This window comes from Pseudorasbora parva, chromosome 12 (assembly GCF_024679245.1).
Source record: "Pseudorasbora parva isolate DD20220531a chromosome 12, ASM2467924v1, whole genome shotgun sequence".
In the NCBI taxonomy this organism is placed as follows: Eukaryota; Metazoa; Chordata; class Actinopteri; order Cypriniformes; family Gobionidae; genus Pseudorasbora; species Pseudorasbora parva.
The window spans coordinates 38158083-38173596 of record NC_090183.1 but is presented as its reverse complement, the minus strand read 5'-3'; the positions used below and the strand labels follow the sequence as shown (position 1 = coordinate 38173596).

Below are 15514 nucleotides of genomic sequence, written 5' to 3'. Positions count from 1 at the left end.
GTGATTAGGCCAATCATTACATGGGGATTATTAGGAGGCCATGATAGACAGGGGCCAATGGGCAAATTTGGCCAGGATGCTGGGGTTACACCTTTTATTGAAGGACATCCTGGGATTTTTAATGACAACAGAGAGTCAGGACCTCGGTTTAACGTCTCATCTGAAGGACGGTGCTCACTGACAGCATAGTGTCCCCATCCAAAGGGTGAGCGCCCCCTGCTGGCCTCACTAACACCTCTACCAGCAGCTACCTAATTTTCCCATTTGGTCTCCCATTTTGTCACCCATGTCATGTCATGTATCTATAAATGGAGAGAAGTTTCTTCGGCTTAGCGTTGGGCCAATAGATGATGCCATCGACAGACATCACAACGTTGAGTCGGGATCGTGATTCCTCCCCTTTTGAGACCAAACTGTAGCACCATTTTCCTGTTTCTAGTTGAAATGAGCTGATGAGCGTCAAAACAGCAGTGCAGATCACACCACAAGCTCTCAGGATAGTTTGTGTGATTATATTTTAGCGCTATACCTCTAGTAGTTTTATCTACATTTAGCTTATCCGTGCAGGTTCTCCACACACACAGCCCATTAACGGAGCTTAGTGCACAAACGCAAATTTATATAAAGGTCAGAAAGGTTATATATATGTGTAATTTCCATGTCACTATAGTGGCACCAAATGTAACTGTAAAAATCATGGTTTCCAAACCAATTGGCAGAACACTACTCCTCATTTTCTATTGGTCAGTCTGGGAGGTGGTCCCGCCCTCAGTCTCAAGCTATTGGCTGAACCAGAAGTTCAGTGGTGGGGCCAAGAAGGGTCGTAATCTTCACAGATGCCACCTCACGTGTCACTTCACCATCCACACGGCTCCTACAAACCACCGTTCCAGAGTATTCAAATGCAGCACGTATTAAAAACACTCACACTCACCTCTTATCAGATTACCATGCCTTATGATTGGCCTTCCATTGGCCTCTTTATTTAATAGAAGGTTCCTTTCTTCTTTGAGATGCCATAGAGTGTTACATCACTGCGCTTGAGCCCTGTTATCTATGTTGAGGCCTGTTCTTGTAATGGGCTTTATTGATCTAAACAACATCAGGCTGGCCGTGATGTTATTAAGGTGAAGATAACTTCACTGTAACTTCCACTCAAACAATGTATTAGTGTTTTATTGGGTTTAAATAACTTTGGCTTTTAGACGCTAATGCAGCCGGTTAGTCACCCCGCTCTTTTATGGCTGCAGGATCTTAATAAAGCTTTCCTCTTTACATCCTGCTGTGTTTGTGTGTGTGAGAGAGGACAGGAGATGCCAAGTGCTTGCTGGGAAGTTTCTACGCCTTCAGTAAACAGCAGGAACTCTAAATAATCGGAGTAATTATACGTTGGCGGTATCCGTATTAAGCACCCCGTTATCAAACCTTGGATCGCGCCGACCAGGACCTTTAAACTCGATTCACATTGCTGCTTTTTTTTTTCTCCCTTTGTCAAATTAACATATGTGGTAAGAATTATTTGTGGTTTCAGAGTCATTTATTAACTGCGTTTTGCAGTGAACTTTTTAAATGGATGTTCGGATGTGTGTTTTTTTTGGTCTTCCAAGGGCACACTGAATCCAATATTTATGAAATAACGATCCCATTCATCTACAGGCATATTTTCTGTGGGAAATTTAATTTGCAGCTATTTAAAGCCATGCTTTTGGTAATGAATTATTTTGTCATCCTGCTTCTGATGAGATTCATCTTTAATAACTGTAACAATTATTTTATTAAAAAAGAAGAGCCATGCATTATGGCTATCTCAGCGAGGTCTACAGCGAGCGAGGATTCTCATTAGGAGGGTATTATTACCCCTGCTGGGCTTTCATTCACACTACCCAACTTAAATTACATTATGTGTCAACAATGTTTGCATTAAATTTAAGCAGTCATATTTACCAATTTTTCCATCTCTCTCGCTCCCTACTACTGACACATTTAGATGTATTAAAAAGATAAAACACGGTTCTCGATCAGATATGCTGGCTTATTGAACGGTTACCTCAGTGCTGACTTTTAATAACACAATAATATTGAATTTGTATGCCAGTTGTTTTATATTAAAATGTTTTTGAAGGCTGTAGCAAGCCATATTGTTGCCTGAAAAGTTGCTAACTTCTCAGACACACAGAGAAAAGATGGAGGCATGCAAAGAAAAGCTCATTTTGACCTAGCAATGGAATAGCTACTGCTCAGAACCTCTTAGCAGCCATTTGATAACCATTTGAATGACCTTCATGTTGTTCAAAACTTGCTTGACTTGCTAGCTTCTGCAGAACACAAAGAAGCTGTTTTCAAAACAACATGGGTCCCAACTGACTTTTACTATTTGGACAAAAACACATTTCACAATATATTCTTTTGAGATTCATTGGAGAAATAAATGCATGCAGATTTGGAACTAATAAAAACACAAAAATTCCACTTAGAAATTCTTAGTAAACGACATTGAATTAAATGTGAATTTTTGAGGCAAAATGTCTTAAGTATTGTTTTCTTGTAAAACATACTCGTGTGTGTGTGTGTGTGTGTGTGTGTGTGTGTGTGTGTGTGTGTGTGTGTGTGTGTGTGTGTGTGTGTGTGTGTGTGTGTGTGTGTGTGTGTGTGAATTAAATGTGAATTTTTGAGGCAAAAGTCTTAAGTATTGTTTTCTTGTAAAACATACTCGTGTGTGTGTGTGTGTGTGTGTGTGTGTGAATTAAATGTGAATTTTTGAGGCAAAAGTCTTAAGTATTGTTTTCTTGTAAAACATACTCTTGTGTGTGTGTGTGTGCGTGTGTGTTTTTGAATAGTTTTTCACAGTGCTTGAGGTTCAACAGTGGCCTGGCAATCACTCAAACACTTGTTTTGTGTATTGCGGCGAGATTTGCATGGGTAATTATATCTATTTTATTCAGAAAAGCATACATTTCTATTTTGGAAAATATAGTTTTGTCTAGCAGGTTAAGTTAGTAACAGTAAAACAGATTGTGGTATGTAAGCACATCACACCAGTGCAACATCACCTTCTTTTTTGAGAAAACATCTGAGTTTGTACTAAAAAGGGGATTTTTGACTGAAACTGATCTAAAGGTGCATTACAAAAATCACAGCTGTGCACAAAACAACCCAGACTATTTGCATATTAAAGGCACCACCAACATTACTGTATATGACAAATGTTGCAATTTTTGTTCTCCAGTCCTTCAAGGAAGTTAGGACGTTCCAATCGGAAACAAATAACGTGTAATGCCTATTTTAATGCTTCCCAGTTTTATAGCTGATTCGTCTAAAAGGTTCCACTTCACATGGAAGCATCTGCGAACATGGAAACCAAACATCGCGGGCTCCGTTCCGCATTTTACCACGCCGCACTGTACACAAACAAATGTTTATGGCTTACTGAGCTGAACCTATCTTGGCCCGAGACAGAAGCGAAATTGCTGAATGTGAGGTAATCGGTTATTTCAGTTTGACCACTTCCTTAAACTCCTGCTATTACTCACAGTGATATGTTTCCAAAGAAAACCTCTGACTCTCCTGTAGGTATAATGGCTTGGTTGATTTATGTAAATAAAATATTTAGCTGGACTTAAAAAGTAAAGTGGAGACTATGATTATCTGTACCTAAAAATTGCAGTGTTTGGGAGAGGACAGTTTGTTTTAAAGTCAGCCATTCTTCTTTGCCTTTTTGGTCCTTTTGCAACATCTAGAGACATTAAAGTTGGTGGAACTTTTTGATCTGGGATGGGTCAGAACCACCAAGTTGCAACCATTGTTAATATAATGATACATTGTATATCACAGTGTGTTTGACCCTTACACTTTTTAAAGGAACCTAAAGAGACTAAGTTTGTAATGATGTTAATCTTACGGCTGTAGATTTTAAGAGCAATAAGACAGAGATATTTTTATCACTTGTTTTAACATTATCTAATTGAATGGAACAAGTCAAACTGGCATCATCTCTCCGTAATGTTCACTGAAGTTGTGCATTTTACCGGGTTTTCATTTGTAATTTTTCTCTCTTTTATTAGTACAGATAGGTTATAAATAGGTAAATATTGCTCCTTATTGATATTTAGTGCTAAATATGTTGATATGAAGGAAAATGATTAAATATCATTCATGGAAAACAATCTAGATATTATTAATTATTTTTTAACTTGATTTTATTGTTCTTGCATTAACCATTAAATCGACTTTTCTGTGATTTATGGTCGGGCTATAATTTAATGTTCTACTGGAGAAAAAAATACCCCCCACCCCTAATTTTTTTAGTTTTTTTTTATTTATTTATTTATTTATTTTTTTTGCTGTTTTTTACCAAATACATAAATATTGAGAATATATACTGAAAACCAGTAAAAGGCTTATAGCTATATTTCCTGGTTGAAAGACCTTTTTTTTTTTTAGACCTATATCGACACTTGTACACAGTTTGACCCTGTTCATCCTTTCAATTGTCACATGATCTTCATTATCGCCACTCCATCAGAGTTATGGTAATCCTCTAAATGTAGCCACCTCTCCCAGCATATTACTTGGATGTTTAACCCTTTTCTCCGTTCTTCAAGGACAAACGGTGTACGTGACGGGAGATCTCCGTGCGAAAATCCCCGAGCTCTCTTGAAGCAGCAGATCCCTTTTCAGCGCCAGCTGTTCTTCCAGATAAACTCTGCGGCACGCTCGCAGATTCTCTTAATATGATTCCGCAGGGTCGGGCTCAGGAGGATAGACGCAAAACAAGCGTGCCAGGAGAAAGAGAGCGTTGAATTTTTCATCAGCAGGCCCTCGTAGTGCCGCAGCACTTTTTTAGTAGGCGGACGGCTCATTCATGAGCAGATGTTCAGCGCAGGTCCAAGCTGCAGTTAGCATGAACTCCGCTGCCCTCTCAGCCGTTGGCTGCAAGGACGTTGGCAGCGACCCCGGCATCTGAGAATTCATTCCCGGCAAAAAGCGCCGAGCGCCGTTTCGTCCAGACCCCTTTTTTTAGCCGCATTGCCCAGCCCAGGAGCCGGCCAGAAATGGAGGAGGGCTTTACTTTTGACAGGCCATCAGTCTTCGCTCTGACACTGATGAAAGACTCGCCCGGGTCAACTCTGGGGACCGGCCCCAAAAATTTCTGAAGACAATTTTGCTCAAGTTTATCATTAATTTTTTACGACGTCCTCTGTATGAAATTAAGCCACCTGGCACGAAAACCAAAACAGCCCCTTTTTGAAAACAAAAGCAGCCTTTTTTGCATCATTTGCGTGAAGGTACCCTTGAAGCGGGGAATTGCTATATCAGATTAATGCAGGTGGTTTAGGGGAACGCGTTGGTCAGGCTGGTCGCTACACTAAAGCCCAGCTGCTGCTGTGGTTGGCCAGGTGGTTCGGTTAGTGTGGTGACCTCAATACACCCCAAGAGGCTTGAATAACAACCAATACAGATGAAGCATTATCGTGTTTCATTTACATAACACCATTCTGTTGCGTACGTCCGTGTTGCCTTTTCCAAACCTGCATATGTTCTGCACTGAAAGTGTGAAATGTTTTTCTTCTTCTTCGGTGCGACGCATGTGAAGCTGTAATTGAAGGATGATGAGGTTTTTAGTCGCCTTTTTTCCCTCCCTTCAAGTACTTGTTTCTTCAGCACGTCTCCTTCTTCACACTATCTAATTGGCCGTTTTCAGGTTGGGTTTATGAGAGCAAAACTAATTAGTGTTTCTATATTCAGAGAGCAAGAAAAAGGGAGGAAAAAAAGGAAAACATGGGTGAATGGATTGTTCTGGTTTCCTCTCTGGTGTCAGGCTCATAACAATGAAATAAATAGTCAGATCGCTTTTAAACAAACACCGAATGTCACTTTCTCTCCTGGCATTTTGTTTGGCACAATCCAAGCCCGGGAAAAATGCGAGCGCTTGCCCTCTTTACAAACTTTTTCCTTTGTAATTTCGTGGGGAAAAAAACAATGCTCGTGTTTTTAGGTGGGGTCGTTTCTTCTTTTGATTCGGAACGTCCTGGTGAAAGACGGGGGAGGGTGGAGAGTTTACAGTAGCGTTGACTTTTTCGCCCGTTACCTTTATTCAGAGAGCTCCAGCTGCAGCGCGCCCTCAGGAAGGCCACCGCGGGCCCCAGCGTGAAAGAAAGCCCTGTTTGAGTTGGCACGCGCAACTTTTGCTGCCTCTGCAAGACAGACACCAGCGGCGGCCACGCTGGCCAGGCGGGCTGCCGTTCTTCTAATCAGGATGTGCCTTTTCCACCTCTTTCAGGAAACACATTTCTGCCTCTCCCTCCCCTCGGTGGTAAAAAAGCGAGGGACAGACTTGAGGGAGAAAGTCGGTGAGGATGAGTGACAGGATTGGAGTCCGGAGGGGATTGGGCTAATCTGAGTTTAGTAGCGCTCCCTCAACACCTCACCCCCCCAGCCTCCACTGGGCCTTCATTTATACTGAATAAAAAAAGTTTATAGGTCAGTTTAACAATGTGCCGTAAAACTCGCACTATTTTTATTTTTCCACCTTGCTGCCGGAGGGATTTGCATGTAGAGGGCCAGTAATTAAGAAGCTGTGAAACCAGGGTTAGGGAGGAAGAGTGTTTAAATGCAATTAGAGCATCCGCGCGAATCAATTTGAACCCAATTACAGTTTTCTTGAATGTGCTATTATTTGTTTAATCGAGGGAATTTTGCCCTTTTAAGATGCTAAAAATGTATCGCGATATTTAAAAACGGAGCGAAAATAAACTTGACGGAAGCGGTTAATGAACAATTTCAAAGTGACCTCTCTCCGTGTGCCCTCCCTCGTTACCTTGTTCTTCTCCGCAAAGAAAACTCCATTTGATTTGTCTGGAGATAAAGCTATCACAATATCACTGGATAATTAGCACAAAATCCACATCAGTGTTTTTTTGGGAACTGGATGTGGAGCACCAGTCTCTAATGATTCAAAGTTTCAGTAGATTTCCTCATTTCTAACTGATGTTTTTCCTGTATGTCCTTCTCTCGTCTCTGTCTGTTCTCTCTTCCACCAGTCTTTCTACCTGCTGTCTGTTCTGCAGGCTGGAGCTTGCAGTGGTCCAGCTCTGTGGATGCTGAACGGTATGTCTTATGGTTTTAGCGGCGTATTTGTCTGCCTGAAAACACACACTTCTGAATTAGTTTCACTGCAATAGATAACTAAATATTTAAACTAGTGGCATTTGGATGCAAAAGATACTACTCTAAACTTAGTTTTTATTTATTTTATTTTTTTATGAGCCATTCTAGTAATTACTTTAAACCAATCGATTCCAAAGTCATTTTAGTGAATGTGAAGGCATGATTCCCCCCCCCCCCCCCCACACACACACACTTGCCAAATGCCAATATTTAATTCCCATCGAATGCATCTTATGTATTTCTTTAAAATAAATGCTGCTTGATTTATTTTTTTAGCTATTTGGTTTTTATATTTCATTCATATCTAATGCATTTATTATATATTTATTTGCAAATTGCATTAATATTTATTTATTAAAGGGGGGGTGAAATGCTGTTTCATGCATACTCAGCTTTTTACACTGTTAAAGACTTGGATTCCCATCCTAAACATAGACAAAGTTTCAAAAACTAAGTTGGACATTTGATGGAGTATTTCTGTGTCAAAAATACTCCTTCCGGTTTCTCACAAGTTTCGGAGAGTTTTTTTCGAGTATGGGTTGGCTTGACGTCGATAGAGCGGAAGGTCCTTGTATGGGCCGTACGGGCTCTTCTCCCGGTAGGGCGCGCGCGTGACTAGATGCACGCCGCCCATAAACAATGCTCTCAGGTGCAGCAGATCCACTAGTCCGTGCAACATGTCTGTCTCGCCGCGCTCCACTTTATTCCTATGGGTGACATCAAGCGACTTCAACGCTTCAGCACAGCATTCTGGGAAGGCAGCGCTGCATTTGAACCGATTTGAACGCAGAAATGACGGGAAGCGCCACAACATACGCTTCGGTCGCAAAAGTGGATCTCCACGGTCTCTGCTGTCAGGACTTCACAAAATCAACAGTTAATTTACCAAGGAAGTGTGTTTTTGAAGGAGCAGTCCCAACGATAAAGGTTCACGGTCATGCTTTGGAAACAGGCGGTGAGTAAAACTGCTTCAAACGTCTGTTGTTGGCTATCGTCGTGTAAGTAAACATCAGTAAACAACACGATCGTGTATAACGTTAGTTAATTTATCAATGAAGCATGCGATCTATGGTGTGTGTTTAAATACATTTGTTTAGCTGACCAATATAGGTGTCAGTTTGCTCATTGTAAAACCACCCAAACATAAACCTAACGTTCTCACAGAGCGTGCTTCGTCATTCAGATGCGTTAACGGTTACTCCATTGTTGGTCTATGTATAACGTTACACTAGTCTGACGTGCAAAACCGTTTTGCTTGCTACTGCTAAGGTCTAGTCGCATACAATAGTCCATAAACCGAATTGTCATCATAAACTGCGAGTAAACACACACAAATGTTGACAGGCCACTAAATACAGTACATACCACAGAGATGGACGTCCTGCTGTTGTTGCTTCTCCTGTTCAGTTTATTTCAGCCTCCCGATCTGATTCTGGATCATATCTGTATTAGCTAAATCTGATAGCCATGGTTTATTTAGGGTAACGTTTTCATCTCCACGCTTGAGGATGTCAGCTTTCAGAAGCTCTCGTGCAGTAGCTGTGTCATTCTTTAGCTCCGCCCACACGATACGCCTCCAGGCTCTCGTTTTTTTCCGGAAAGACTCGGTACAGCCTATATTTCTTTTATAAATATAATAAAACTAGAGACTTTTCGGAGATATGAAGGATGCAATACTACTCTATAGGTACTCAAGATTGACATGAGATTGACTGAAACTGAGTGTTTCACCCCCCCCCCCCCCTTTAAAAATAAATATAATAAAATACATTTTAATTCCTATATAATACATTTTTTATATATATTTGCCGATGGATGGGTGGATGGATGGATAGATAGATAGATAGATTCTTTTTTTCATTTTAATGCATTAATTCTATATTTATTTGCCAACTATTTATTTATTTATTTATTTATTTATTTATTTATTTATTTATTTATTTATTTATTTATTTATTTATTTGCCACTTGGTTTAATATTTAATTCTTACCTAATGCAATGAAATTCATATGGAAGCTTGTTTTGTATACTTTTTTGAGTGATATAATCTCACAATTGCAAGTTATAGAGTCCGAATGGCGTGATATAAAGTCGCAATTGAAAAACAAAAGTTGCAATTGTGACTATATCACGCAATTGTAACTTACAAACGCAGAATTGCTAGATGTTATTATACAATTCTGACTTTATATCACGATATTCTGACTTTATAACTTGCAGAGTTAGAGTCAGAATTGCGAGATTTAAATTCACAATTGTGAGATAAGAAGTCACTGTTTTATTTTAAAATGTTTTATTTTGTGGCGGAAACATGCTTAATATATTCGTAAGTGTGACTTAATTGGAAAGTGCTCACAGATCATAGTGTGCGCAAGGTCGGTTCTATCAAATCCGTATTGTAAGACTGTATAGAGTTTAGTACCACCACAGTTGTTTTTGATCAATATCACATCTCACGGCCTTCACTTCCTGTGTGATGTGTAAACAAACACAAACCATGACAATGCCCACGTGACAGTGCCAGTCTATGTTCAAATTCTGTTGTTTACAGTAAATGTTCTTTTATATTCTTGACCTTCAGTGCATCTAAATATCTAAATTATGTCATCAGTGTTTGATGCAAAAGGCATGTTTTAGTAAGTTTGTTGCATGCATTCTGAGTTTAATGGAGCTTCTGCAAAGCCTAGTTCTTCTAGCTCGGCCGGACAACATTTTAGAGAAGTGCATCTAACAGTTTCGCCCGCTTGTAAAACTGTGTATGTTACTGATTGATAGTAAATGGAAAACATGAATGTAAATTGTGTCATTTGATAATGTAAATGGAGAGCTGAGCTATTTTCCCCCACCCCCATAAAGAAATCAGCCCTATTTACATAGTCAGTTTTGCTTATGAGACTTATGGAAATCAATCTCTTGTCATTTTCCAACTACACAATTTCACGTTAGTTCAAAGATCACTGATTTGAAAGTCAATATGGTGACATTGGCTCATCTCCATGTTGCTAACATGAATTAAACATAACAAACAAAACAACATGCTCTTCCGACAAACTTTTAGATTAGAGTTGAAAGGCATTAATCCCTCACATTGCATGTGAATGAACCCAAAATGTATGATTATTTCCACTTGAATATAGATTTTTTTCATGGCGTTTTACGGGAATTTAGCTCTTATGAAATCCAAACTTTTGACGATCTGAGTTAAAAAGCACTCCAGATATGTTTAAGTGCAGGTTAATATGTAGTTATTCAGATTTATGACCATAACAGAAAGCGAAAGCAGGTGTATTCGAGCTTGTCCATTAAAGTGTACTTTGCAGGGTCCAGGGTCCAGTTTTTAAAGTGGCCAGCAAGGCAGCTGTGACAAAGAGTTATTGAAGAGGGTCTTCGCTTAAACGTCTTGCACATGGTTTTCCACTTTCTTTAAAAGCACTTTTAGGACTCATAATTGCTACTTACATGTTGCAGATGGGTTATGACTAATGAGGGGACTACATTTATGTCTACACATGAGGACATGAAAGCTCTTCTTGCTGTTGAATTTAACCTTTTCATTATTGACTAATTATTTAGGTTAGGAAAGATCTTAAGGCACACCGCGGTACTTTAATACATTCCATTAGTTACATTAGTCGACACCTTTCAGAGCTTTTCTACCTTGTTTTTGTAATATCTTTATTGAGACGCATTTGACTGTAGCCTCACACGCGTGCAGAATATGACATTTGATGACAGGTCGATTGGCTGTTTAATAGGACCTCTGAGCAGTGGTCACACCTTGGCTGAATATGCCCCATATATATATATATATATATATATATATATATATATATATATATATATATATATATATATATATATATATATATATATATATATATATATATATATATATATATATATATAATAATGTATATGTGTGTATTATGATTTTTTCTTTTGAAGTTTTGAACTCTCTGGTCAGAATTGTGCCAGTTGCGATGCCTGTTTCCTGACTAGTGTTTGATATAGATAGTGTTAAAAAAAATATATATATATATATTTTTTTTTATTATTTTTTTTTTTTAAAAGGACCCCTTCGTCATGTTACGCCCCAAACTTCCTGTGTAAATAGGAAATACCTCAGCACAGGAAAGAAAACTGTGCTTGTCAAACCATTTCTTTAAAATATCATGCAAACAACCTTACAAAAAAGAAACTGAGCAGAAAATTGGACTTGCACACTGTGGTTTGTGCTGTGAACTTGGGTTTCACATATACAGAGTATCTTTTCAAAAGTTTTGGGTCAGCAAGTTTATTTTTATTTTTTTAAATGAGTCGCTTGAGCTCGCCAATGCTGCATTTATTTGATCAAAAATACAGTAATATTGTGAAATATTATTACAATTTAAAATATCTGTTTTCTATTTGAATGTAATTTAAAATGTTATTTATTCCTGTGATGGCTAAGCTGAATTTTCAGCATCATTACTCCAGTCTTCAGTGTCACATGATCCTTCAGAAATCATTTTAATATTCTGATCTAATGCTCAAGAGATATTTCTTATTATCAGTGTTGCTTTACATTTTTGTTGAAACCGTGATACATATTTTTTCCCCTAATAGAGATAAAAAGGGAAAAATAATAGAAAATTCTAAAAAAAACATCACTTATTTCAAGTTCAAGTTTTTTATTTTTTATTTGTCACACATCACTTGACATCACTTATTTTAAATCTTTTCTGATGATAAATGTCTCTCTTAATAAATGTATTTTTTCTTAATGTGTCCTCCTTCCTGCTGCTTTAAAAAAAAGGGGGGGCGGGGGGGTAATAATAACTACTGACCCCACACTTTTGAATGGTTATATATATATATATGTGTGTGTTTAAGCAAAATAATTAAGTCATTAGCAAAACGGTTAAGTTTATTCACCCCAGCTGAAATAACATTTTTGTATTCTCCTCCTTAACAATTTTTGGGTTCACATCTTGGATTTAATTAACAGTAACTAATTTCATTTAATTATTGTAGCATTGTCTCTTCTTCGGTAGTTTTGAGATTAAAACTCAGATTTTGTTTACACACACACACATTGGCAATGTCATATTGTCCAGAATGGTGACATAAGGGTCAATCCCATCTGTCCTCCCCCTCTCTCCCTCTGCTCGGTGGTGTTATACGCCCCTGCTTCACGCAGCTCTGCCAAAGCTACTCACCCCAGCCTGTTTGTGCCCTGTCTCTGTTTGTAAATACACAGACGGAGGACACGGGTGCCGCCTGGGGTCATGGCTGCCTCGCGGACGCTCAAAACCCAATGTGACAAGCAACAGATGAGTCACAGCACCCCGAATCTAAAGAAGCAGACAGTTTCTCTCTCTGTCTCACGCTCTCTCCCTCTCTCTCTCCCTCTCTCTCCCCTTGGGTCACGTAAAGATTAGTGACACCTTCGCTGGCATCCTATAGGCCTCTGCCAAATCCTGCCATATCATCCTGCCTCAGTGCCATTTCCCTCCCTCCCCCCTCCCCTTTTCTGTGACTTTCTTTCTTTTCTCGCCCAGTCATATTCAGAGTTTTGCTCTCTTTTAAAGACCAGACTGCTTTTCTCCATGCCAATTAAACATGAGCCAATGAATTATTTGATGAATGCAATTGTAAGTTTTTTTATTTTTTTATTTGTGTGTGTGTGTGTGTGTGTGTGTGTGTGTGTGTGTGTGTGTGTGTGTGTGTGTGTGTGTGTGTGTGTGTGTGTGTGTGTGTTTATATATTTATAAATATTACAAAAAAAACATCTTGAGTGGAAATTTGGCTTTGTACGATATATTCTCTTTAAATTGTCATCTAAAATACACATTATGGCAATACTATATAGTTCTGTCTCTTATTATATCAAATTTGGAGGACCGTATCTTTCCCCCCCAAAAAATATTCATCATCTTTACACCCTTATTCCTGACATTTTTGCAAGATATTCAGTCATACTTTTTTTCCCTTAGAGACAGATAGACAGCACAGAGTCAGTATCTCCCTCTCAAAGTCAAAAGATCAAAGCATCTCTCATCTTGTCCTTCTCAAAATCTGAAAATCCAGCGTGCCTTTTTTTCGCCAGCCGCACAAAGTAACAAACGCTAGCCGGCACGCTCGGGCCCAGGATTATGATCCTTCCAGTATAATCTGTCCATCTTTTTAAGCAAATAGCTTGGCCTTGCATAACCTAGAAGAACAACGGGCGTGCATCGTTCTTGTTGACCCGACAAGGGTGTTTAAATGCTAAGCTGGATGGGATGATAGGCCCTGAATCTATTTGCCAACTTCAACTGCTAGTTTGACCTTGCAGTGTTGACCCATATTGGAGTTTTTTCCCAGGCGCTCTTTTAAGCAACCTGTGTTAAATTCATGTGTGTCTCTAGGCTGGTTTTCGACAATAATCACCCAGAGCTTGCAGTTATGCTATATGTAAATGTAATATTATCAACACATCCAATTTGGTTAAATGGCGTAGTGTAGGCGGCTGTTTTGATCCTTGTACCCACAACACTTACTTCAGACTTTGGGCACTTATTGTGTTAGTTTGGTGACCCTGTGTTTCTAAAAAAAAAAGACGTCACGGTGATGAAATGTGACTGTTTGGTATGTATCTGATTGATCTTTGTCAGGCAAGGAAAAAATGACAAACCGCTATCATGTATTGTGTGTACCTGCTTCATACTCGTATGGAAATTGCTGCCATATATCTAGATCTAAAGTGAAGCATTTAAATATTCAAATACGGATCCAAAACAATTTGCAGGCATTACTTTGCATGGAGTGTTATTTGTTGGTGTGGAGTGTGTTGGAACAAAGAGTGAACGCTGGCCGATGGGAAGCAGAAACGGATACGGCCATTTCTCAGAATAGCGGGAGATAAAAGTGTTGAGTCTAAAATACTGGTAAGTTCTTTAATGGAAACTAGTTAAAGTATTGGCTTTTGTTTTAAAACGATGGATAGTGGTTTTTGTATGCATGCTTTTTTTCCCCTTAAATTGACAATTTATTGACCCTCATGTCGTTCCAAACCTGTATGATTTGCTTTCTTCCTCAGAAAACAGAGATATTTTGAAGACTGTTTTCCATGATCCTTTCCATGCAACTACAATGGAGTGTTTAAGAGTGAAAAATGATGCGAAATCATCATAAAATGTCAACATTTCAATCTTTATTCATTGAAAATCTTGACATCCTGCCTAGCTTTTCTTGACGTATTCACAAGAGAATTAGCAATATTCATGAATGCTTCATTTAGAATTAATCTATTAATGATTTGTTCAAGCGTTCATCTCAATAACTCAATGACTCAATTCAGTTCCAGTGGTTAACGGTATGGTAAACTATTTTACTAATAAATTTCTCTGAGCAGCGCTGACAGGACGTTTCTGTGTGACTGTGTGTCTGTACTGTATCTGTGTACGTTTGAGTGGGAGCGGGAGAAAGAGACAATATGCTTTCAGCAAGTACATAAAACTTAATTTTGTGGCAAAAAAACCTGGAAAGGATTTGTTGTTTTTATCCTATTGTTTACTGTATGTATTCTCTTGGTCCGTGTCGTTGTGGTTTCTGGTTCTTTTGCAGTTGTTGTCTGAAATTACTGAAATCATTTGGCGAGGTGATATATAGAACTGTAATGTGGTCAAGACCTGTCTGGAACTACTTTAGCTGTGCATTTCCCTGTAATTAAAGGGATGGTTCACCTAAAAATGAAAATTACCTCATGATTTAATCATCCTCAAGCCATCCTAGGTGTATTTGGTGTATACAATTGGAGTTATATTAAATGTCCTGGCTTTTCCGAGCTGTATAATGGCAGCCCAAAAAAGTGTATCCATCCATTATAATAGTAATCCACACGGCTCTGGGGGGTTAATAAAGAAGCAACCTGAATCAATTGTTTGTTGTAAGCGAAATATCTATATTTAACACATTATAAAGTAAAATATCTAGCTTCCTGAGGACCACATTCCACTTACAGAAAAAGCGTAACTGGCATGATGACGATGTCGGACGTCGCGTAAGTGTTTTGAACTGCGCAAGACGGTACACTTTTTTCATAAGTTGAATATGGAAGGCAGTCTGCCAGAAGCCAACCAATCAGAATCAACTGCCTTGTAGTATGCATTTTCTTAAATGTTTCTTACACGAAGAATATCACATCAATCATACTGTATGGATAACTTTTGTGATATTTATGGAGATTTTTTTGTTCTTTTTCAAAGCTTGAAAGTCCTTTATTGTAATTATGGGAAGGTCTGACCAGCACAGACTTCAGAATTTCTCCTGTTCCACAGAGGGACAGAGCGTCATATACAGGTTTGAAACGACATGAGGGTGAGT

At 38.7% G+C, this 15514-nt stretch overlaps 1 protein-coding gene across 10 annotated transcripts in view; it reads left to right on the top strand.

Moving 5' to 3' along the window:
- The window catches only part of foxp1b (forkhead box P1b), a 218621-nt gene that overhangs the window by 42132 nt on the left and 160975 nt on the right, over positions 1–15514 (top strand). For 7 of the 10 annotated variants that reach the window (XM_067460212.1, XM_067460206.1, XM_067460205.1 and 4 more), the window contains one exon: positions 7041–7107. The exons of the other annotated variants lie outside the window; for them this stretch is intronic. The gene's annotated coding sequence lies outside the window, so the exon portion shown is untranslated. The remainder of the gene's footprint in view (positions 1–7040; positions 7108–15514) is intronic. 10 annotated transcript variants of the gene reach the window in all.